The sequence below is a fragment of the Suricata suricatta genome, chromosome 8, assembly GCF_006229205.1.
Source record: "Suricata suricatta isolate VVHF042 chromosome 8, meerkat_22Aug2017_6uvM2_HiC, whole genome shotgun sequence".
NCBI classification, from domain to species: domain Eukaryota; kingdom Metazoa; phylum Chordata; class Mammalia; order Carnivora; family Herpestidae; genus Suricata; species Suricata suricatta.
This window is the reverse complement of record NC_043707.1, coordinates 101,221,884-101,245,013: the sequence shown is the minus strand read 5'-3', so window position 1 is coordinate 101,245,013 and position 23,130 is coordinate 101,221,884.

The following is a 23,130-nucleotide window of genomic DNA, read 5'->3' as shown; positions in this document are numbered from 1 at the left end:
GGGGATAAAAATTTATGTAGATAATTTACATAAAAGAGCTTTGTGAACACTTATGCAATTATGCAGCATTGATTATTGTTATCACCCCTGTCCCTCGCTCTTTTCTACAGAGCACTCCCTAGCTGCTTTGGCCATGACTGCTATGCCATGTGTTGGACATGGCCAAGTTGAATTACACTGCTATTTTTCTCCTAAACAATGCCCAACAATCACGTTAGATTTTTTCTGACACACTTGAAGATCCATTAGAAAGAAAACTTCCTTGATTGGTTTCACTGAATTTATAATAAATGATTTGAGATTAATGGGTTCAACAATTACCTACTGAATATTTACCAAGTGGAAAGGGCCAAGGAAACAAAAATGGAGAAGTCTTAATGCCTAGAGTTGAGGGGATGAGGGATATACCAGTGTATTAGGGAAGATTTCACAGAGTTGGTGATTTGGGGCACCTGCGTGGCTCAGTCGGTGAAGTGTCTGACTTACTTTTCAGGTCATGATCTCACAGTCTGTGAGTTTGAGCCCTGTGTCAGGGTCTGTGCTGACAGCTCAGAGCCTGAAGCCTGCTTCAGATTCTGTGTCTCCTCTCTCTCTGCCCCTCCCCAACTTGCGCTCTATCTCTCTGTCAAAAATAAATAAAATTTTTTAAAAAAGGCAATTTCCTACCTGGGTCTAGTGAAAGGAGCATAATTTTGAGAGTGGAATAAAAGCACTCCAGGCAAAGAAAACAATATGAATGAAGGCACAGAACTGTAAATGTGTCTTTAGGAGGGGCGCCTGGCTGGTTCAGTCAGAAGAGCATGTGACTTTTGATCTCAGGGTCATGAGTTCAAGCTCCACATTGGGTGTAGAGAGTACTTAAGTAATTAAACTTTAATAAATAAATATTTAAAATGTCCTTGAGAATGGTAAATTTTTCTGTATAATCAGAGGATTAGGTCCAAGGACGGAAAAAGTGATAACAATGGTTAATAGCCAATATTCACAGCCTCCTTGTGTACAAAGTCCTTTTAAACATATTCCCTCAAGGAAGTCTTAATAGTACAATGGTTGACACCATGGACTGTGATAGGAGCTTAGATTCAGGTTTAAGGCTGTGTCATATTTGATAACTGATCCATTTAATAATTATTTAACCTAAGTTTTAGTTTTTTCTTCTGAAAATACAAATGCCCACTTCATTGGATTCTTGTCAGGATTAAAGAAATTGGTCAAATTCTTATACACTAACCAGCCCTTAATAACTACAATAATTTGTAGCTAACATAAGCTACTATTATTTTTTTTAATATTTATTTATTTTTTGAGAGAGAAGGAGAACACAAGTGGTGGAGGGGCAGAGAGAGAGAGAGAGAGAGAGAGAGAGAGAGAAAGGCAGACACAGAATCCAAAGCAGGCTCCAGGCTCTGAGCTGCCAGCACAGAGCCTGACATGGGACTTGAACCCACAAACCATGAGATCATAACCTGAGTTGAAGTCAGATGCTTAACCAACTGAGCCACCCAGGCACCCCCTATTATTCAATCTATAAGGTAGAATGTGCTATCCCAGTACTACAGAGGAGAAAAAAAAGGTTAAATAGCTAAGGTAGGATGCCAAATATTATGCTTTTTTTTTTTAAACCTATATCAGAGACTCCAGATTGCAAAAGCAGGAAAGCAGATTGGGAACAGAGTATTAAGAGGTCTAAACAACAGTATAGAGTTTGGGTTTTAAACCATATAGGTTATGGGGAGCCACAGAAAATTTTTCAGCAGGAGAGAGTTTGAATCAGATTTCTATTTTATGTTATTTTTTATGTTATTTTATTTTTTAAGTGTTTATCCATTTTTGAGAAAGAGAGAGAGAGAGAGAGAGAGAGAGAGAAAGCATGCGAGAGAAGGGCACAGAGAGAGAGGAAGATAGAGGATCCAAAGTAGGCTCTGTGCTGAGAGTACAGAGCCCGATGTGGGCTTGAACTATGAACCATACATGAGATCATGACCAGAGCTGAAATGAGATGCTCAACTGACCGCACCACACAGATGCCTCTATTTTTATTTTATTTAAATATTTACTTATTTTGAGAGAGAGAGAGTGAGCAGGGAAGGGGCAGAGAAAGATAGAGAAAGTCAAGCAAGCTCTGCATGGTCAGTGTGGAGCCTGATGTGGGGCTCAATCCCATGAACTACGAGATCATGACCTGAGCCAAAGCCAAGAGTTTGATGCTTAACCGACCAAGCCTCCCAAGCACCCCGAATCAGATTTCTATTTTGGAGAGAATTCAGGCCTTTTAAGGTGATTCACTAGACTTACAATCAACAGTTGTAATTCTCATGATAATTAATAAAAAGGTATTGAGCACTAATTATATATTAGGCATGTGGAAGAAGGAAAAACTTTGCACTGCATTTTGTTTTTAGAAAATAAATTGTGGGGCACCTGGGTGGCTCAGTTGGTGAAGCGGCTGACTTCAGCTTAGGTCATGATCTCACAGTTCTGACAACTCAGAGCCTGGAGCCTGCTTCGAATTCTGTGTCTGTCTCCTTCTCTCTCTGCCCCTCCCCAACTCACACTCCCTCTCTCTCAAAAAAAATAAATAACATTAAAAAATATTTAAAGATACACAACAAACAAATCTTAAAAAAAAGAAAAGAAATGGTTAGATGGCATTATCTAATTAAAAAACCTCACAGGAAGAAAACAGAGGGACAGCTGTCTTAATATATATTTTAAAATTTTTATTTAAGAGAGAGAGCAGGCAAGCAGAGGAGAGGGGCAGAGGGAGCAGGGGAGGGAGAAAGAGAAAGAGAGAGAGAGGGAGAGAGAGAGAGAAGGAGGGAGAGAGAATCCTCCAAGCAAGCTTCATGCTTAGGGTTGAACCCAATGCAGGGCTCTATCCTACGACGCTGGGATCATGACCTGAGCTGAAATCAAAAGTGGATGCTCAACCAACTAAACTACCCAGGCTTAATATTCTATTTTTAATGTGATTTTTTTTTCTTAAGTGAAAAGGAAGTTATATGCTTTTCTTCTACAGGAATTTTACAGATGTTCTCTCTAATCTTTACAGTATGCAGGGCCTGGAGATCTGAGGACAGAGGGGTAACCTGCGGGAGGTCACAGAGCTGGTAAAATGGCAGGACCAAGATTCAAACCCAAGCTTATTCACTCCAGTGTGCTTCCTCTTTCATCCACACCTCATTTCCTCCCAGTGGGCAGATGAGGTATTTTAAGGCAGGAAGTTGCCTTCCAGGAATTATACTCAAAGAGTATGAGGGTGAAGACCAAGGGTGGGGATGGGGCTCTTTCCTAGAATGCAGAAAAGGAAAGAAATCTGAATCCTGGGAGCTTCCATTCATCAGCTGAAACTCTAGGGGAGCAATGATGGGGATGGGAAGCAGGAAGGGTGAGCAGTAGATGGCATCCACCTGATAAGTCTCATCTCACCTGGTAGCCAAGAGCTCTGGGGAACTTACACTGTGCCAGGGACTCAGAATTGTAAACACTATTAAGATCTGATCCATAAGATCAGAAGTAGCAGGACCCTCAGAAATGAAGTCCAGTACAGATAAGGAAATAGGCTCAGAGAGGAGCAGTGATTTGCCCAAGGGTCATACATCAGTTAGAGGCAAAATTTAGCACCCTTAGGTCAGAATTTAGCCACCCTTTGGTGGCTCAGTCAGTTAAGCATCCAACTCTGGATTTTGGCTCAGTCATGATCTCACGGTTCCTGGGTTCCAGCCACGAGTCAGGCTCTGTGCTGACATTGCAGAACCTGCTTGGGATTATCCTTTCTCTCTTCCCCTCTCCTGTTTTCTCAGTCTCTCTCAAAAATAATAAATAAATAAACATAAAAAAAAGAATTTAGCATCCTTACCTTATTAGGGTTTACTTCTCTTTAATTCATGCCTAAATGAAAGTAACTGACAGAAGATGCTTTCCCCAAAGCATACTTTTAAGAGAAAAGAGAACACCTGGATGTAGGGAGAACACCTGGATGGAAAGGGGGGAATAGGAGCCTAGATTCTTAGGAACAACTCTGGCCCCCTCTCCAGCATTCTCAGGAGCAGGCTATATTTGGGGATGTAAGAGGCTATAATCTGGTAAGATAGTGACTCTTGTGTCTCTAGCAATGACCTCTTAGGAGCAGAAGTGAGATTTACTTTCTTTCCTCTTTTTACACTCTCTGTACCTGGAATTCATTTGACACAGAATATCCCAATTTAAAATTATCTTTAGGCCAATCAAAGAGATGGCGGACCTTGGTTCTGTGGAAACCATGGGCTGGGAGTCAGAAGACCCAGTTCTAGCCTCAGCTCTGCCACTATCATTCTAAGTGACACTAGCAAGCTCTTTCTCATCTCTGAACTTTGGTTTTTAGTTCTCTCATCTGTGAAGTGGGACATTTATATTCTACTGACCTGTAAGGAGTCTTTCAAACTCTGCCCATCTACAGTTACATCTTTCTGGGGCCTAAATCATTCATGTCACCCAGCAAATAGGAAGCTCCACACTGACTGGAATCTAGAGGTCTTGATGGCCTGACCTTGTGCTTTACATTGAGATATTCTGTGTCAAATAAATTCCAGGTACAGAGAGTGTACAAAAGAGGAAAGAAAGTAAATCTCACTTGTGCTAAATCACATAGTTCTCTAGTTCACTTAATCTCTTCTAACTACAGAAATTCCCTAGTTAGACTGACCTCTTTCTTGCAAAAAAGCCTTTTAGACAGGGGTTTTATCATGCTAATTGCCCTGACACCTACTCTGGGTTCAGAATATCCATTTCTTTCCTTGGCAAATCAGGTGATTCATTTTTTAAGCATTTAAAAAAGTTTTTTGGAGAAGTGCCTGGGTGGCTCAGTTGGCTAAGTATTTGGCTCAGGTCATGATCTCATGGTTTGTGAGTTTGAGCCCTGCATTGGCCTCTGTGCTGACAGCGTTGAGCCTGCTTAGAATTCTCTTTTCTGCCCCTCCCGTCCTCCCACCCTGAAAATAAATAACTAAACTTAAAAAAAGTTTGTTTTAGGGGCACCTGGGTGGCTCAACTTGTTAAGTGGTTAACTCTTGGCTTCAGCTCAGATCATGATCTCATGGTTTGTGAGTCTGAGCCCCACCCTGGGCTCTCAGACCACTGAGTGGAGCCTACTTAAAATCTTCTGTCACCCTCTTTCTGGCCATCTCCAGCTCACATTCTCTCTCTCTCTCTCTCTCTCTCTCTCTCAAAAAAAAATGTTAGCAAAAAATGTTTTTTAAGATTTTGTTTTCAAGTAATCTCTTCACCCAATGTGGGGCTTGAACTCACAACCTGGAGATCAAGAGTCACATATCCCACCAACTGAGCCAGTCAGGCACCCTTTAAAAAAAACTTTTTTAAGTAAACTCTGCTTTCAACATGGGACTCAAACTCATGACCCCAAGATCAAGAGTTGTTTGCTCTACCAGTTGAGCCAGCCAGGAGCCCCAGGATGATCATTGTTAAACAGAGGAAGTATAATATGGAAGCTGAAACTCTCTGAATCTCAGAGTTTCTTCATCTACAAAATAAAAAACCTATAAAATACTTACATCACTGAGTTCTTATAAGGCTTAAATAAGACAATATATTTGACAGTATCTGGCACATACTTCAAATTCATCTACGCCAACTTGTCTATCTCCATTACTTGAGGCCTAGTCCAATCTGCCATCTAAAAGAAATTTCAGGTTATTTTAAATTTTATTTCTACAGTTCCATTGCTTCTTAGCAGCTGGTGAAATATATATGTATATGTGTGTAAATATCTATATCTATCTAGATAGATATGTGTGTAAATATCTATATCTATCTAGATAGATATAGTTATGTATATGTGTGTAAATATCTATCTATATCTATCTAAATAGATAGATAGATATAGTTATCTTTTTTTTTAATAGGCTCTATGCCCAATGTGAGGTTTAAACTCATGACCTTGAGATCAAGAGTCACATATTCTACCAACTGAACTAGTCAGGCACCCCTGCCAGTGATATTTTAAATCATAAATTGATCACATCCTTCCCAGATAGAAAACCCTCCAAGCCTTCCCATTTTTCTTGAGGAAAAAACCCCAAATCTCCACCCTGGGCTACTAGTCATTTGTGACCTTTTGCCTACTCTCTTGGTCTCATCTCTTGACACTCACTCCTTGCTCAGGTCACTCCAGCCACACTGGCTGACTCTCAGTTCCCCAGGTTCATTTTTTTTTTTTTTTTTTAATTTATTTTTGAGAGACAGAGAGAGATAGCATGAGCAGGGGAGGATCAGAGAGAGAAGGAGATACAGAATCTGAAGCAGGCTCCAGGCTCTGAGCTAGATGTCAGCACAGAGCCTGATGCGGGGCTTGAACCTACAAACTGTGAGATCATGACCTGAGCCAAAGCTGGAAGCCGGAAGCTTAACCGACTGAGCCACCAGGTGCCCCGGCCCAGCTTCTTTTCCATATCGGGCCATTCCATATGCTATCTCCTGCCTAACTTCAGCTTGGTCTTTCCATGGCCCTACATGTCACTTAATCCTTATATATTATTTCCTCAAAAAGAGCCTCCTGGACCCTCCTAAATAATTGTTTCTCAAAGATCTCCCTGCTTCTTTATTATTTTCCCTGATGATCTAAAATCTGAAATGTCCTGAAAGTGGCTCCACTGAACTTGGGCATGCTTGGTCTTTGAGCCTCATTTCTTCATCTACAAAATAGGTTTATTAAACCCTACCCTACTCACCTTACAGGAATATTATGGGGATTAAACAGAATGGTGCATGAACAAAGGCCTCATAAATTGTAAAGGGCTATATGCAAAAGTAAAGTTCTGCTATTATTAATAATCTTTGGCTCGCCTCTCAAACAGATGCTGAGTAAATAAGATAATACTGAAGTGTTGTTCCAAGCGATTGGGCCAAAGGAGAGCTTTGGTCCTGAGACCAAGTTCTAATCTGATCCTTTCTCCTGGGGCCAGGCCTGTTAAATCCCTGATTGGAGAAGGAAGCCTAAGTATCTCCTCAGTCTCTTCACTGCCTTCAGGGTATAAGGAGAAGAGCGAGAAAAGCCCTAAAGTAAGGCATGGCTTGTTTGCCTTCCCTATTGCTGTTTGTCCAGATAGGGAGAGGGAACTGGTAGGTCTCTTCTTGTGTCCTGATTCTTCTGACTTCTCCTTTCCCAGGGCAGGTATACAGAATTGTTAGAAGCCTGGAGAGAAGGGCTTATTAGTTAAATGGGTGACAACCGTGTCCATTCTTGACCACTTCACTATCCATCCTCACTCTGGCATGTCACAGAAAACACATTTTCCTGGATACTCAGGTAAGTGCTGTTAAAATGTAAAATAACACATGATTCAAAGGTTGCTTATCCATCCATGGATTGTGACCTACGGCGTGTTCTGGGCTTCGTATCTTCCTCATGTAAAATGGTAAGAGATGCTGGATTCTAGGATCATTGATGTCCCTTCCAGCAAGTAGTATGCTGGTAGATGTTTAATTAAATAATAAATAAATAAGGGTGTACCTGGATGGCTCAGTCAGTTAACCATCTGACCTCCGGTTGGGTCATGATCTTGTGTTCTGTGAGTTTGAGCCCCGTGTTGGGCTCTTTTCTAACAGCTCAAAGCCTGGAGCCTGCTTTGGATTCTCACCATGGCCAATTTCACAAAGTTTTAAAATTTGAGAAAGTCCAATTTATCTCTTTTTTTCTTTGATTGCTTGAACTTTTGGTGTCCTACCTAAGAAATCACTACCTTGGGGCGCCTGGGTGGCTCAGCATTCGACTTCAGCTCCGGTCATGATCTTACAGTCTGTGGGTTTGAGCCCCGCCTTGGGCTCTGTGCTGACAGCTCAGAGCCTGGAGCCTGCTTAGATTCTGTGTCTCCCTCTCTCTCTCTCTGCCCCTTCCCAGCTCACTCTCTGCTCTGTCTCTCAAAATAAAATAAAGACATTAAAAAAACAAAAAACAACAAACAAAAAGAAATCACTACCTAATCCAAGGTCATAAAGATTTATATCAGTGTTTCCTTCTAAGAGTTTTATGTTTTAGCTTTTACATATAGATCTTTGATCCATTTTGTGTTCATTTTTTTTATATGGTATGACGTAGGGGTCCACATTTATTCTTCTGCATGTAGATAATCAATTATCTTGGCACCATTTGTTAAAAAGATGATTCTTTCCCCATTGAGTGGTTATAGCACACTATGACAAAATATTCAAAATGCTGAGAGTTAAAGTGTTTTATTTCTTTCTTTTTTAAAAAATTTTTTAATGTTTTATTTATTTTTGATACAGAGAGAGACAGAGCATGAGAAGGGGGGGAGCAGAGAGAGAAGGAGACACAGAACCATAAGCAGGTTCCAGGATCTGAGCTAGCTGTCAGCACAGAGCCTGACGCGGGGCTTGAACCCAAGAAAGTGAGATCTGACCTGAGCCAAAGTCAGAGGCTTAACCGACTGAGACACCCAGACGCCCCTAAAGTGTTTTATTTCTTAGTAAAAAATTATCAAGAATAATTTGAAAATTGCTTGCCTTCTTATTGTATAATTTACAATATGACTGACCAACTTTTCCATGCTTGGAACATGCTCCTACTTCTTTCTAAGTTTGGATCAGCTTTCAACATTGTATTCTTTGTACTTTCAACACTGTGAAGCATCTACAATAATTTTAATGTGAAAAACATCTTCATTCTTTTGGTCACAACCATTTTCCTCACTTATATCAATAAGTTTGCCTTTACTAAGTTCCTCTGGCTACATATGTAAAGTCTTTCAAATGGAAGATGTGTCAATTTTCCCATAGTTAACTAATTTTTCTAAAATTCCATTTATATTCAATTAAAGTTTCACTTCCAGTCTTATCCCTTTTTGGTTGCTTTTTTTTTTAAGTTTGTTTGTTTGTTTGTTTGTTTGTTTATATAATCTCCATACCCAACATGGAGCTTGAACTCATGACCCCAAGATCAAGAGTTGCACATTCCTCTGACTGAGCCAGACAGGTCAGCCCCTCACTTTTTGTTTCTTTGCTTCAATTGATCTTTTCTCCCCTCAATTCCCTTGTTTGTTTTTTCATTCCTATAAAATGTCATGTGGGTTTTATCATTGGAGGAAAAAGAGGCAACACAATATACAGTTCATTGTCTGTATGAAAACTGAAAAAAAGATGACCAATCACTGACAAACTTGAAAGAAGTGATTGACAGGGTGGCTGGCTGGCTCAGTTGGTAGAGCATCAGACTCCCAATTTCTGTGTTGTGAGTTCAAGCCCCATGTTGGGTGCAGAGCTTACAGGGAAAAAAAGGAAAGAAAGAAGTGATACGATTGGTCACTGAACATGATATTCATGGACTGAAGAGATAGCAGCAAAATTTGTACTTTATGCCATTACTTACAGTTAATATGAGAAGTGAAACTTGCGGGTGTGTGGCTGGCTCAGTCTGAGAATCATGCAACTCTTGATCTTGCAGGTGTGAGTTTGAGCCCCAGGTTGGGTGTAGAGATTATTTAAAAATAAAACCTTAAAAAAAAAAAGAAACTTGAATTGTGTTGTTGGGGGATGTTATTACACTAACCTGTGGTAATTAAATTTGCAGGTTTCAGAACTGTGTAAAGCAAGGGCTGCTTGTACTTAACTCTGTTTTTAATATAAATGTATTTAATTTACTTTTATATAAGGTAGCTTTCTAAAGATTGCTGTGTTTAACAACTGGCCACAGAGTTTCTTAAAATTTAATAACTAGCTCTCATGATTCAATACAAGCTGGTCCCAGCTCATCCCTGTTTTCAGCTTATATATCTTCAATTTTATAAATCTAATCCTTCCATTCTACAGACAAAACACAGACACATATACATATACTTTCAAAATGAAGAAAAAAACATTTTTTTCAACTGTGTATTCTTATAGTGTCTGTATCACAGTTGGAGCTCAATGTTTATAGAATTCAGGTGAATTCATATTCACACAAGAATGTACATATATATTTAGTTATTTCCTCATATGTGCAATTAGGGTACAGTATGTCCAAATAAAATATGGTGAGTCATCAGGTTGTAATGGATGCTGACTATACGGGCTGGTCTACTCTGTGCCTCCAAATATTTTTTTGTTTACTTGGTTTTCTTATTATGAGAGAATATATGTACATTGGAAAGAATGGGGAAGGGTATAAAAAAGCTGTTTGTTCTTTTCTAGAGCTTTAGAAATAGAGATGGGAAACAGTGTTTGCGGTTGAAAAGATGAGAAAGGGGATGCCTGGATTGCTCAGTCGGTTAAGTAACCGGCTTTTGCTCAGGTCATGATCTCATGGTTCATGGATTCGAGCCCCACGTTAGGCTCTGTGCTGACAGCTAGCTCACAGCCTGAAGCCTGCTTCGGATTCTATATCTCCCTCTCTCTCTGACCCTTCCCTGCTCGCGCGCTCTCTCTCTCTCTGTCTCTCAAAAATAAATAAGAAAACTTAAAAAAAAAAGGTGAAAAAGGGCAAGGGAAGATAATTAATTGAATGCCTACCATATAACTGGCACTTTCTTAAAATTTTTAAAAATATTTTTATTTATTTTTTGAGAGAAAGAGACAGCGTGAGCAGGGGAGGGGCAGAGAGAGGAGTCATAGGATCTGAAGACAGGCTCCAGGCTCTGAGCTAGTGGTCAGCACGGAGCCTGACACTGGGCTCGAACCCATGAACTGTGAGATCATGACCTGAGCTGAAGTTGGACGCTTAACTGACTGAGCCACCCAGGCGCCCCAATAACTGGCACCTTCTTGATAACACATATAATCATGTACCATACAAATGAGAAAAAATAAGACTTATAAAGAATGAGTGAATTTCTTCAAATAGCCTGAAATTGGTGGAGCTGTGAATTGAACTTGTATCACTTAATTTCGAAATGCAAACTCTTTCCATTATACTGCACCATCTCTGTAGTGTGGTATAGGCTGGTGGGCTAAAGGAGCCCTAACTGAACTGGACACCCCAAGGAAAGGCCCAGATATTCAAATGCCTAAATAACAACTTTCTTCCTCAGTCCAGGAGATTATTTATATTATTAGATAAAATAATCTCTAACCCAGGGCCTTTCTAATGTACCATAAATGCCATGCTGCCTCATATGTAATTCTTAAGAAAAATACATCATAAATATTCCCCAGTGTCAAGTGTATCCTAATACTTTCCTCCTGGGACCAGAGGATGGCAGTGTGAGTCACCATGAACAGTATTAATAATAATGTTTATGCTCATGCAAATACACTCTTGTGTTATTATTCAGTCAAATTTCATGTCTATGGAAGCATTGCACTCACATTATATATGCTTGCAGTGGTTTTCCCCTCCCCGGTCATTGGTGCACATTCCTTCCCATTTGGAGTGTGGGAAGAGGTGTGGCCATGCTGAAGCAACAAGGAAATCTGTAGTCAGATGGACCTAGGCTGGAATCTTAGCTCTGCCACTTACAATCACCTCAGACAAATAACTTCACCTCTCTGAACCTCAGTTTCCTAATCTGTCAACATGTTAAAACAGCACTTATCATTTTTTCCCCCAAGCCTGCTCCTCCTTCCCTATTGTCTCTCTCTCTCTGATAGCACTACCAAGTTGCCCAAGCCAGAAACCCAAGTGTGTCCTTTGACTTCTCTTTTTCATATGCCAATCCAGTCTTAGTTTGATAATTTCACCTCCTGAGATCACCCTAATTCAGGTCACCATTATGTTTGCCTGGATTACTGCAGGAGACACTTTTAAATGGCTTCCTTGTCTACAAACGTGTGTTCTCTAGGTTCTACACAACAGTTAAAGTGATCTTTTCTAAAAGCAAAGATTTTAGACCAGCTTAAAGCTCTAATGGCTTCCTATCACCCATAAGATAAAATATAAAGTCCTTGATATGAATGATAAGGCTTTTCCTGATTTGGTCCTGCCTTGGCTGTCACTGCTCCCAAGCCTGCCCTCCCTGCCTCACCCAAAATAGCTCTCTCGGTTCTCTGGACACATCATGCTTTCTCTTGCCTCTAAATTTTGCACATTATTATTTTTTTATGTGTATTTTTGAGAGAGAGAGAGTGACAGCACACCAGTGAGGGAGGGGCAGAGAGAATGGGAGATACAAAATACAAAGCAGGCTCCATGCTTGGTGCTGACAGCTTAGAGCATCACAGGGCTTGAAGCCACAGACCGCAAGATCATGACCTGGGCCAAAGTCAGGCAGACGCTCAACTGACTGAGCCATCTAGGTGTGCCTAGGTTTTGCACTTTCTGTTTCTGTTGCCTGGAACATGTTTTTTCCCTATCTACTTTCCTCTCACTCCTCCACCCAATTTTTACATACCTAAGTCCTAGCCACTCTTCAGATCTCTGCTTAGGTATCATTTCTTCTAAAAAGTCTTGCCTTGGGGCGCCTGGGTGACTCAGTCAGTTAAGCGTCCAACTTCAGCTCAGGTCATGATCTCACAGTTCATGGGTTTGAGCCCCGTGTCAGGCTCTGTGCTGACTGCTAGCTCAGAGCCTGCAGCCTGTCTTCAGATCCTGTGACTCCTTCTCTCTCTGACCCTCCCCTGTTCACGTTGTCTCTCTCTGTCTCTCAAAAATAAATTGTTAAAAATTTAAAAAATTAAAAATAAATAAATAAAAAGTCTTGCCCAAACCTTATGTTTGGGTCAGATGCCCCTGATTTGTGTTCATATAGTATACTATGCTTACCCTATAAAATCATAACTGCCTATTTTCTCATCTGCCTCTACCAGTAGAGTCTGAATTCCTTAAGGGCAGAGGCAATACCTTACTTACCATGGAACATAGTGCCTGGTAAACAGTAATGTTCAGTAAATGGTTGACCGACTGACTGAATTAACCAACTGTTCTTTGCTCTCATTGCCCAGACTCTTGGCTTTGTATTCTATGTTTCAGCATCTAGTGGCCTCTTTTCTGGTTTAGGTGATCTGTTCTCTTCTTGCACCCTAGGTATCTCCTAAGGCAACTCGATATTTTCTCTTATTGTTAGTATCTTCTATAGTTCCAATTAGTATAGTCCATTCTTTACCCTCAAGGAATATAGGATATCCATGCTGGTTGACGCTGACCACCACACCTACTTGCCCAGAGAGATTCAGACAATAACAACCATTACCATTAATGAGCACCTAGTATGTGCCAATTCCTTGTATATATGACACACATTAGCTTCATTTTATTGATGAGAAAACAGGTCCTTCTGTTCATATCTAGTAATCACTAAGGATATGAATCCATGGCTATCTTTTTCCAAAGCTTTTTCCACTACATAGTTTGAAAGTGTTAGTTCTCTTATTATATCAGATTTGACAGAAAATATTTGTGATGGTAGGGGACAGAGGCAATGATAGCAGTGAGGCACAACCTTTGGTAAGGGGAATTTGGTGATCTCTAACAGAACTACATATGCACTTATCTTTTGGATTTAAAAACAGTGTTTTATTTTTGAGAGAGAGAAAGCATGCATGAGCAGGGGAGAGGGGCAGAGGAAGACAGAGAGAATCTTAAGCAGGCTCCATGTGGAGACTGATGCGGAGCTGGATCTCACAATTTTGAGAGTGATTCCAAAATCAAGAGTCAGATACTCAACTGACTGAGCCACCCAGGTACCCCTGCATTCATCTTTTGACTCAGATATCCCACTTCTAAAGATACATCTGCAACATGTACAAAACACACATGTACAAAATTATCCATTGCAACATTGTTTGTACTGCAAAATACTGGAAACAACCTAAATGTCTTCACATAGGAGAATGGTTGAAAAAATTGGAAGTGGCTCTCAAACATTTGGTCAGAGGCCCTGTTTACTCTCTTAAAAATTATTGGGGACCCCAGAGTTCTTTATGTGGGTTGTATCTATTGATATTTATCACCTTTGAAATTAAAACTAAAAAAATTTAAGGCAATTATTTATTCATTTAAAATAACAATAGTGAATTCATTATGTTTTAACATAACTCATTTTAATAAAAGATAACTGTATATTCAAAAACAAAAATATAGTAGGAAGAATGGCATTATTTGCATTTTCGCAAATCTCTTTAAAGTTAGTCCACTAGAAGACACCTGGGTTATCATAATCTGCTTTTGCATTTAATCTGTTGGGATATGTTGTTTTAGTTGATGTATATGAAAAAAATCTGCCCTGTAGTTAAAAAAGTGAGGAGTAGTTTAATTGTTATTACAGATACTTGTGGATAGTTTCTTTGATACTATATCAAAACTTGACAAGTGGCAATCTCTTAAAGATTAGCTGCAGTGTAGAATCTGAAACCATTATCAATGAACTTTTTATACTTTGTTCCATTAAAATCCTTTGGTCTATTGTGCACTTTATGTTTTATTTGTTTTTGAGAGAGAGAGAGACAGACAGACAGACAGCATGAGTAGGGGAGTGTCAAAGAGAGAGGGAGACATAGAATCTGAAGACAGGTTCTAGGCTCTGAGCTAGCTGTCAGCACAGAGCCTGACGCAGGGCCCAAACCCACGAACTGTGAGATCATGACCTGAGCTGAAGCCAGACGTTCAACTGACTGAGCCACCCAGGCGTTCCTATAGCACATTTTAATGGGATATTTTTTCCATATATGTTTTTGTAACATCATGCATTGGTCATCTGAAAAAATACCAGCTCACTGAGTTATGTAGACCTACCAATGTTGACACATTTCACTATATAATAATTAAAAAAAAACACCACCCCACAACATTTGTTAATGTCACCACCCATGTCTTCAGAAAAGTTTGGGAAGCTGTTGAGTTCATGGTAGTGAATGTAAGTTTTCCAAAATTCTAATTTTTACTTGAAAGCGTGCATTTTATTGTCAGCAACAAATACTATTAGTTCTGGCATACTTCATTTTTACTTTCTAGGAAATGTCTGCGGAATTCCCACATCTGAATAACCATAGTCTATTTTTCTTTAAAGTAAAAGTGATGTTCAAGTAAAATTGAGGGGTGTGTGTGTGTGTGTGTGTGTGTGTGTGCGCGTGTGTATGTGCGTGCGTGTGTGTGTGCTTCCTAGCTTTGTTTATTGAGTCTGGTGCCTTAGCCCGCTCGGCCATCCTGACACCGCTAGCTTTGTTTATTGAAAGAGCTTAGAAGTGAAGGCACAGTATGGCAATGAGCACATCTACTACCTAGATCTTGATTTTTAAATACCATCCTCCACTAAATGGAACTAGGGCTGTGAGACGAAATGGGTGATTCTGGGAAAGCACAAAGCGATCCTGGGATACAGAGCCAGAAACTAAGGGAAATGCTTAAAAATGATGATGAGATGATAAAAGAAATAGAACCGAGCCAAAACTGGAAGTATTTTTATAGTGATTATATAATTCATAGAACAAAATAAAAATTGATGAGCTCATTCTGACAGAAATCAATTAATTGATAAATGAATAAATGGGAAGAAGCAAGAAGCTCTCCCATATAATAAGAAGACAAAAAATGTATAAGAAATAATAACAATGAAATTAGAAAATTATCATTTGGCAACCTCTATAGTCATAACTGATTCAAGCAAGAATTATCAATAAATATTAGAACTTGTGTGTGGTCTCAAATAATCTCTCCACAAGATATGTATTAATTTAAAAAAAGGCAAACTAGTTACTTTACACTGGATAAACCTGGCAGATATCACCTTAATTAACCAAGTGAACAAAGCTGTTATCGCCAGTGATGGGACATACAGGTATCACATACCTCATGATGCATTAAGAAAGACACAACATCAATTCTGTAGTATTCTGGACAAAAATACAGAACTTAAATCTAATCAAGAAGAAAAAAAAATCAGACAAATACAAATTGAGGGATATTTTTCAAAATAAATGGCCTTCTCTTCTTTAAAAGTGTCAAGGTCATAAAAGACAAAGACTGAGAAACTGTTCCAGATTAAAGAAAATGAAAGAGATTTAACAACCTACTATAATGTGTGCTCTTGCACTGAATCCTGGACCAGAAAAAAACAATGATTTTCTTTTTGTGTCAGAATATTGGTGTGACAATTGTAAAAACTTGAATAAGGTCATAGATTAGATCACAGTTTTGTATCAATGTTAAGTTTCTGATTTTGCTAATTGTACTGTGATATTTGTACTTTGTTCGGAGGAAATGCACTGAAAAATATTTAGGGATAAATGGGTCAAAAAATAATTACAATAATTTGTTTATAGATCTATATGTTTATCTATCTCTCTATAGAGACAGAAGAAAAAACAAGAATCACAGCAAGTACACATATAAAGTGAGCAAAAATAATAAAGCCAATGTGGTTAGACATGAGTGAAAGATATTTAAGAATTTTTTGTAGTATTTTTGCAACTTTTAAAAATTTTTTATTTTTTATATTTATTTATTTTTGAGAGACAGAGAGAGGCAGAGCATGCACAGAGGAGGGGCAGAGAGAGAAAGAGACACAGAATCTGAAGCAGGCTCCAGACTGAGCTAGCGGTCACCACAGGGCCCGATGCAGGGCTTAAATCCACAAACCGTGAGAGCATGATCTGCACTGAAGTCGGAACTCAACTGACTGAGCCACCCAGGCACCCCTGAAACTTTTCTTTAAATCTGAAATTTTTAAAATTATTTCTTTATTTAAAACATTTTTTAAATGTTTTTAATTTATTTTTGAGAGACAGAGAGCGACAGTGCGAGCAGGGGAGAATCAGAGAGAGAGGGAGATACAGAATCCAAAGCAGCCTTCAGGCTCTGAGCTAGCTGGAAGCATAGAGCCTGACGTGGGGCTTGAACCCATGAACCATGAGATCATGACTTGAGCCCAAGCCAGACGCTTAACCGACTGAGCCACCCAGGTGCCCCCTTATTTTCTTTTTTTTAACATTTTTTTATTTTTTAGAGACAGAGTGTGAGCAGGAGAGGGAATGAGAGAGAGGGAGACACAGAATCTGGAGATGGGCTCCAGGCTCTGAGCTGTCAGCACAGAGTCAGACATGGGGCTTGACTCACGAACTGCGAGATCATGACCTGAGCCAAAGTCAAATGCTTAACCAACTGAGCCATCTAGGCACCCCTATTTCTTCTTTTTTAAAGAGAGAGAGCATGAGTGGGGGAGAGTGGCAGAGGGAGAGAGAATTTTAAGTAGGCTCCATGCTAAGTGGGGCTCAATCCCACGACCCTGTGGATCATACCTGAGCCAAAATTAAGAATCAGATGCTTAACCGACTAGACTACCTGGGTGTCCATAAATCTGAAATTATTTTTTTTTAAGTTTAAATATCCCATAAACATTTTGCATTATTTCCTTCTAATTATTTTATTTATATATTTAATATATAAAAACATAGCTGGGATCATATAATAGTCTTTTTTCCTTAACACTGTTTTTCTTAATTTGATATTGAATCATGAGTGGTTTTCTTTTTTAAAAAATATTTGTTTATTTTTAATGTTTATTTATTAAAAAATTTTTTTAATGGTTTTTATTTTATTTTTGAGAGACAGAGACAGCGCGAGCAGGGGAGGGTCAGAGAGAAAGAGACACACAGAATCTGAAGCAGGATCCAGGCTCTGAGCTAGCTGTCAGCACAGAGCCCGACGTGGGGCTCGAACCCACGAACTGTGAGATCTTGACCTGAGTTGAAGCCGGACGCTTAACCGACTGAGCCACCCAGGCGCCCCATGTTTATTTATTTTTGAGAGAGAGAGGGAGAGAGTCAGAGTGTGAGTGGGGAAGGGGCAGAGAGAGAGAGGGAGACATAGAATCTGAAGCAGGCTCTAGGCTCTGAGCTATCAGCACAGAGCCTGATACAGGGCTTGAACTCACAAACCATGAGATCATAACCTGAGCTGAAGTCTGCTTAACTGACTGAGCCACCCAGGAACTCCTCATCAGTGGTTTTCAACGTCATTTGAAATTCTTTAAAAACACGACTGTTAATGAATGGATGAATAATATTTTTATGTGTATACTGTGATTCATTTAATCCATTTACAGTTTCCCTTATATTTGTCATAAACCTACAGTAAAATATATAATAAACTTCTTTTTGCACATATTTGTTCACATACTTAATTACTTATGTTTGAATCCCAAAACGGGAATTCCTTCATTCTTTTTTAAATGACTCAAGTGACCTAAGAAACTCCTTAATGTCCCCAATTTCCTTTTTATGTTTGTGCTGCTTTACTGACTTATGGCCTGTTCTGAGGCTTGCTTGTTTGGTTACAGACTGAATTCTGGGTTTCATTCCTGACTGTGGTTGGGGATTATAGAGGGCTGTGGAGGACTATAGCTGGCAGCAGCAGGCTGGGGGCAATTCAGGTTGCAGGGCTGTTGGGAGTCAGCCTGAATTCACCGGTTGAGTGAAAATTCATGGTGAGGGTACAGCAAGTTTACATGGTCTCTTGCCACCAGGCAGCGACCAATATCTACCCTCTTGTAACTATCATTTCTGTTTGGGAACCAAACCTCGAAGTGCTTTGCTGATTAGTGTCAGGAGCGGCCTGTCCCCCTGCCCTGTCCCTGGTGCGTGATTGCACCTGGTCAGGGTAAAGATGAGTAAACTAGATACACCCTAATGAGACTAAGGCAAGCAACATATAATTTTCCTCCTAGCTGAGCAATTAACTGATAACTCACTACTTTCTAGGCCTGGACGTTGAGCAAAAGTCACTACTGCGATAAATGTCAAAAATGTATCATTCGTCTTTGGGACTATGAGAGCAGACATTATGTCTCATGGGGATCCTGTTTTTCTGGGAACTTTCTCTTAGAGCTATAAACAGCCTAATGACCCTTACTCATAAAAAACTGACAATGCTGTTTGCCTCATGGTTAAAGGTCGCTTTCTTAGGGCTATACCTGAGGTTTTGTATATCTTGGTCTTATGATCCTAAGGAAAAAATGTATGCTTAAAAAATACCTGCCCTGCCCACATAATAGCATAAGTGCCTGTAGCTAAGTTTTTTTTTTTTATGACAATCATTACTACTAGAATTGTAACTTCTGCAGAATTCATGTTCTGGAAAATTGTAGAAATTATCTATGAGAAATCATTTACTAAACACATGCTGCTCTTCCTACTCCTTGTACCTTTCACTATAAATAACACTAGAGAATCAGACAGAGCAGAGATGCCTGCCTGGTGATCAGAAACTCAAGGCTCTCTCACTCCCCTTTAGCCGACACCATCCATCCTTCAGGGATCCCTGGACCTGCTGGAGCAGGACTCTGGCACAGGGCAATCACTGGTTGAAGGGGAGTCTTACTCTTGGTGGGCCCTGACAGTTAAAGGGAAAGGCCTAAAAAGTCACTCACTGAATGGGTAGAATACACTAGCTTGATGCATATCAGGCTAAAACAGCCTAGTCCAGTTTAATATTCTCTGAGGTGTATTCTGTGCTGAGACTGGTTGTGGGGACACAGAGATGAATCAAACACTGAACCTGGCTCACCGGACTCAAAATCTGATATGAGAGACATACAGGTAAACAGATTGACAGCGTAGTGATGATCACTTATAAACTGAGAGGCACAAAGATTATTGGGAGAATGAAAGAGGTCTTGTGCCTTCTTTTAAACAAACTTTTAGGGGCACCTGGCTGGCTCAGTTGGTTAAGCATCCAACTTTGGCTCAGGTCATGATCGCACAGTTGGGGGGTTTGAGCCTGTGTGGGACTCTGTGCTGACAGCTCAGAGCCTGGAGCTGCTTCCGGTTCTGTGTCTCCCTCTCTCTCTGCCCCTCCCCCTCTCATGCTCTGTTTCTGTCTCAAAAATAAATAAACATTAAAAAAAATTTAAAAAGCCCAAACTTTTATACAGTATCTACTCACACAAATATTCATTCACTCATCTTTTCTCCCTCCTTTCCTTCTTTTCATTCATTGCACATATTTTTTAAATTTTTTAAAAATATTTATTTATTTTTGAGAGAGTATGAGCAGGGGAGGGGCAGAGAGACAGGGACAGGGAGAATCCCAAGGTGGCTCTGTGCTGACACCGGGCTTGATCCCATGAACTGTGAGATCATGACCTGAGCCAAAATCAAGAGTCAGACGCTTAACCAACTGAGCCACCAAGGCACCCCAGTATATATAATTTACTGAGCATATACCCTAGACCAACGTGGGTGGCAGTGGAATGGAGAGAAGAAAAATTCAATAAAAGCAAGAAGTAGAATTTATCAGACTCAGCAACCAATTGTCTAGGACAGAAACACAAGAGGTAACAATCACTCCCTTGCCATTCACAAAGCCAGGAAATAGATATCTTTTTTGGCCTGATCTCTCCCCAATTGTATAGAGATATAATTGACAAGTAAAAGAACTGAATTTTTTAAAAAGCTTATTACTATTTTTTTAGTAATCTCTACACCAACCATGGGGCTTGAACTCAGGATACTGAGCTCAAGAGTTGCATGCTGCTAACTGAGCTGGCCAGGTGCTCCAGGGCCTTACTTTTTAAGAACAAATTTTAAAGGGCAAAGGAAATTTGCTACAGCTTTAACTCATGTGAAGAAACTATTTTTAGAATACTGGCTTTCTATAAGATATATATGGCACAACAATGAAAGTGGGAAGGTCGACTGGGTTACAAATCAAGAGGTATTTTAGAATCACTGTATAGTTGTAGAAATTAACACAAAATTGAGAGTGGGATAACTAAAGCAACTGAAAGCAGGTAAAAGATTAAAATTAATAGTAGAGGGGGGAAACAGATGAGAGATATTTCAGGAGCAGAGAGCAAACTGGGTAGGAAGAGTTGAATGATAGAATGAAATTATAGATGAAAGGATTTATAGTAGATTACTATGATCTGGGAGGTGGTAGTGATGATAGTCTCTTTCAGCAACATATTTTAATAGAAGGGGAGAAAGCGTGAAGCAAGAGGAAACTGGTCCTGGGAACAAATGAATCATCTTCAAGTAGTAGCTACACCCTGGGTAGCATGATTATTCATAAACAAATGCAGATTTCCTGTGGTGGTAGTGAACCAGGCTTGGAAAGCAGTGCTAATGTTGGGTTGCCAAACTAATCTAAATGAAAGGGCTCATTTCTCTAGATTGAAAATTTTTAGCAACAGTAACGTACTCTTAACAGCATTTTCTGAATATTGCAGAAATGGCTATTAAGGGCATCAGAATGGACAATGAAGGAATTTCAGGGTCTACTTCCAGCTTTCTCTTAGGTGAATGTATTTCACATATAAAATGGTGGTAGTATAGTACTTTTTCATAGAGTTGTTATGAGGATGAATTATAGTTTTCCTCTGAGCCCCAGTTTTTCTTGTTATAAAAGGGGGATAGTGATTTTTCTTTCTTTCTTTTTTTTTTTGTAATGTGACTCAGAAGTAGGTGGTGAAGGCACACTTAGGATTGTACAAGAATAGAGACAGCTTTCATTGATTGGAAGAGAGCTGCAAGGTTATATTTTTTTCACGGTTATTATTTGAAAGTTCTCATTAAGATTTATTATTATTAGGACATAACCTAAGGTGAGATTGCCTTATAATCTTTATATACAGAAAAATATATTAGCTTTATGCAAATATCTGCTATGCAACAGAATGTTATAGCACTCAGTGTATTAAGCTCTATTTTTCTTCAGTGGAGTGATGTTATATAAATCCATTAGGGAAATTTAACCCAGACCAGGGATGATAAAGAACAATGCATCCATTTTTTTTCTTTTTTGATGCACTCATCTTTTGATAGGAATAAATTTACCTACAGAGATTAAGAGAGAAAGAACAAAAACAAATGAGAACAATCTTGAATCTAAGAAAGACAGAGAGGGGCACCTGAGTGGCTCAGTCAGGTAAGTGTCAACTTTGGCTCAGGTCATGATCTCACAGTTTGTGAGTTCGAGCCTTGAATGGGGCTCTGTGCTGACTGCAGGGAACCTGGAGCCTGCTTGGCATTCTGTGTCTCCCTCTCTCTCCACCCCCTGCCCACTTGTGTTGTCTGTCTCTCTCAAAAATAAATAAACATAAAAAAATTAAAAAATAAGAAAGACGGAGAGGGTGTTTAGGAACCAACAATAATTGGAACTAACATTTATTGAGTATCTTCTCTGGGCCAGTTCCTTCACATAAATTATCTCCAATTTTCACAACAAGCAGCAAGGCAGGCATTAGAAAACCTAGGTTCAGAAATATTATGTAACTTGCCCAGGGTCACAAAGCTAACCATGACAGAGCTGGAATTGGTAGTATCAGGAACAGTCTGCCACCAAAGGCCCTGCTCATTCTACTATAGCACTCTATGATAAAATAATGTACTGTTATTTGGGGAATTTGGGACCACAGGAGTTTAAGAATTTCTTTCCCTACCTATTTCCCTTCTAACAGTCTTTTTTGTTTCTATTGTTTTTGGTTCTGATGTTTGCACTCTAGAGCTTGAATGGGATCGAATATGGGGTATCTGTAAACAGAATGATTCCACAGCTCCTGCTCAGTAACAATTTCCTTCTTTCAGAGCCTTACTTGGGACTTGGCAGGGGTTGGGATGAAAGAATAGAGGTAGAGGTGGGGAAGGGAGTTCGTTATGAAAGATGCATTTTTTTTTCTTACCTTTAAGTTGTTTATGAATTTCAGGACAACCCGTTGGCTATTCTGTTGTTCGGCATATTATTTTTTTCTAATTTTGGGGCGGTTTAGGATTAAAGATGTGGTATCTGTAGGACATTTCTGTAACAATCAGCACTGTACATCCAAAAAAAGTTAAGGTCAAAGACAATTCCTTCATCTGTTTTGGGAGAGAACTGTGTGTGAGTGTGTGTGTGTGTGTGTGTGTGTAAAAGGTTGGCTCTGGGTCACTCTTGTCTCTTCTTACACCCAGACACACAGAAGGGATTAGAAGGGATCCCTCTCGAATCATGAGAGATGAAAACGAGCAGATTCCCTCCCCTCTTGCTCTCAGGTGAACGTCCGAGCGACAGAAACGTTCACGTACCTCCCGGAGGGAAGGAAAAGGTGCAAAGGCGCTCAGGGACTGAGGGCTGGGAGTGGGGCGGGGCTCGCCACGGTCGGTGGGGAAGGGGCTTCCGCCGCCAGGGAGGAATTGTCGGGGTCGGGCCGCGGGCGGAGGGCAGCTCAGCGAGCGCGGGCCCCCGCCATCCCCAGGCCGCGCTCCCCCGCGTTCCCTGCCGCTCGTGCCCGGGCG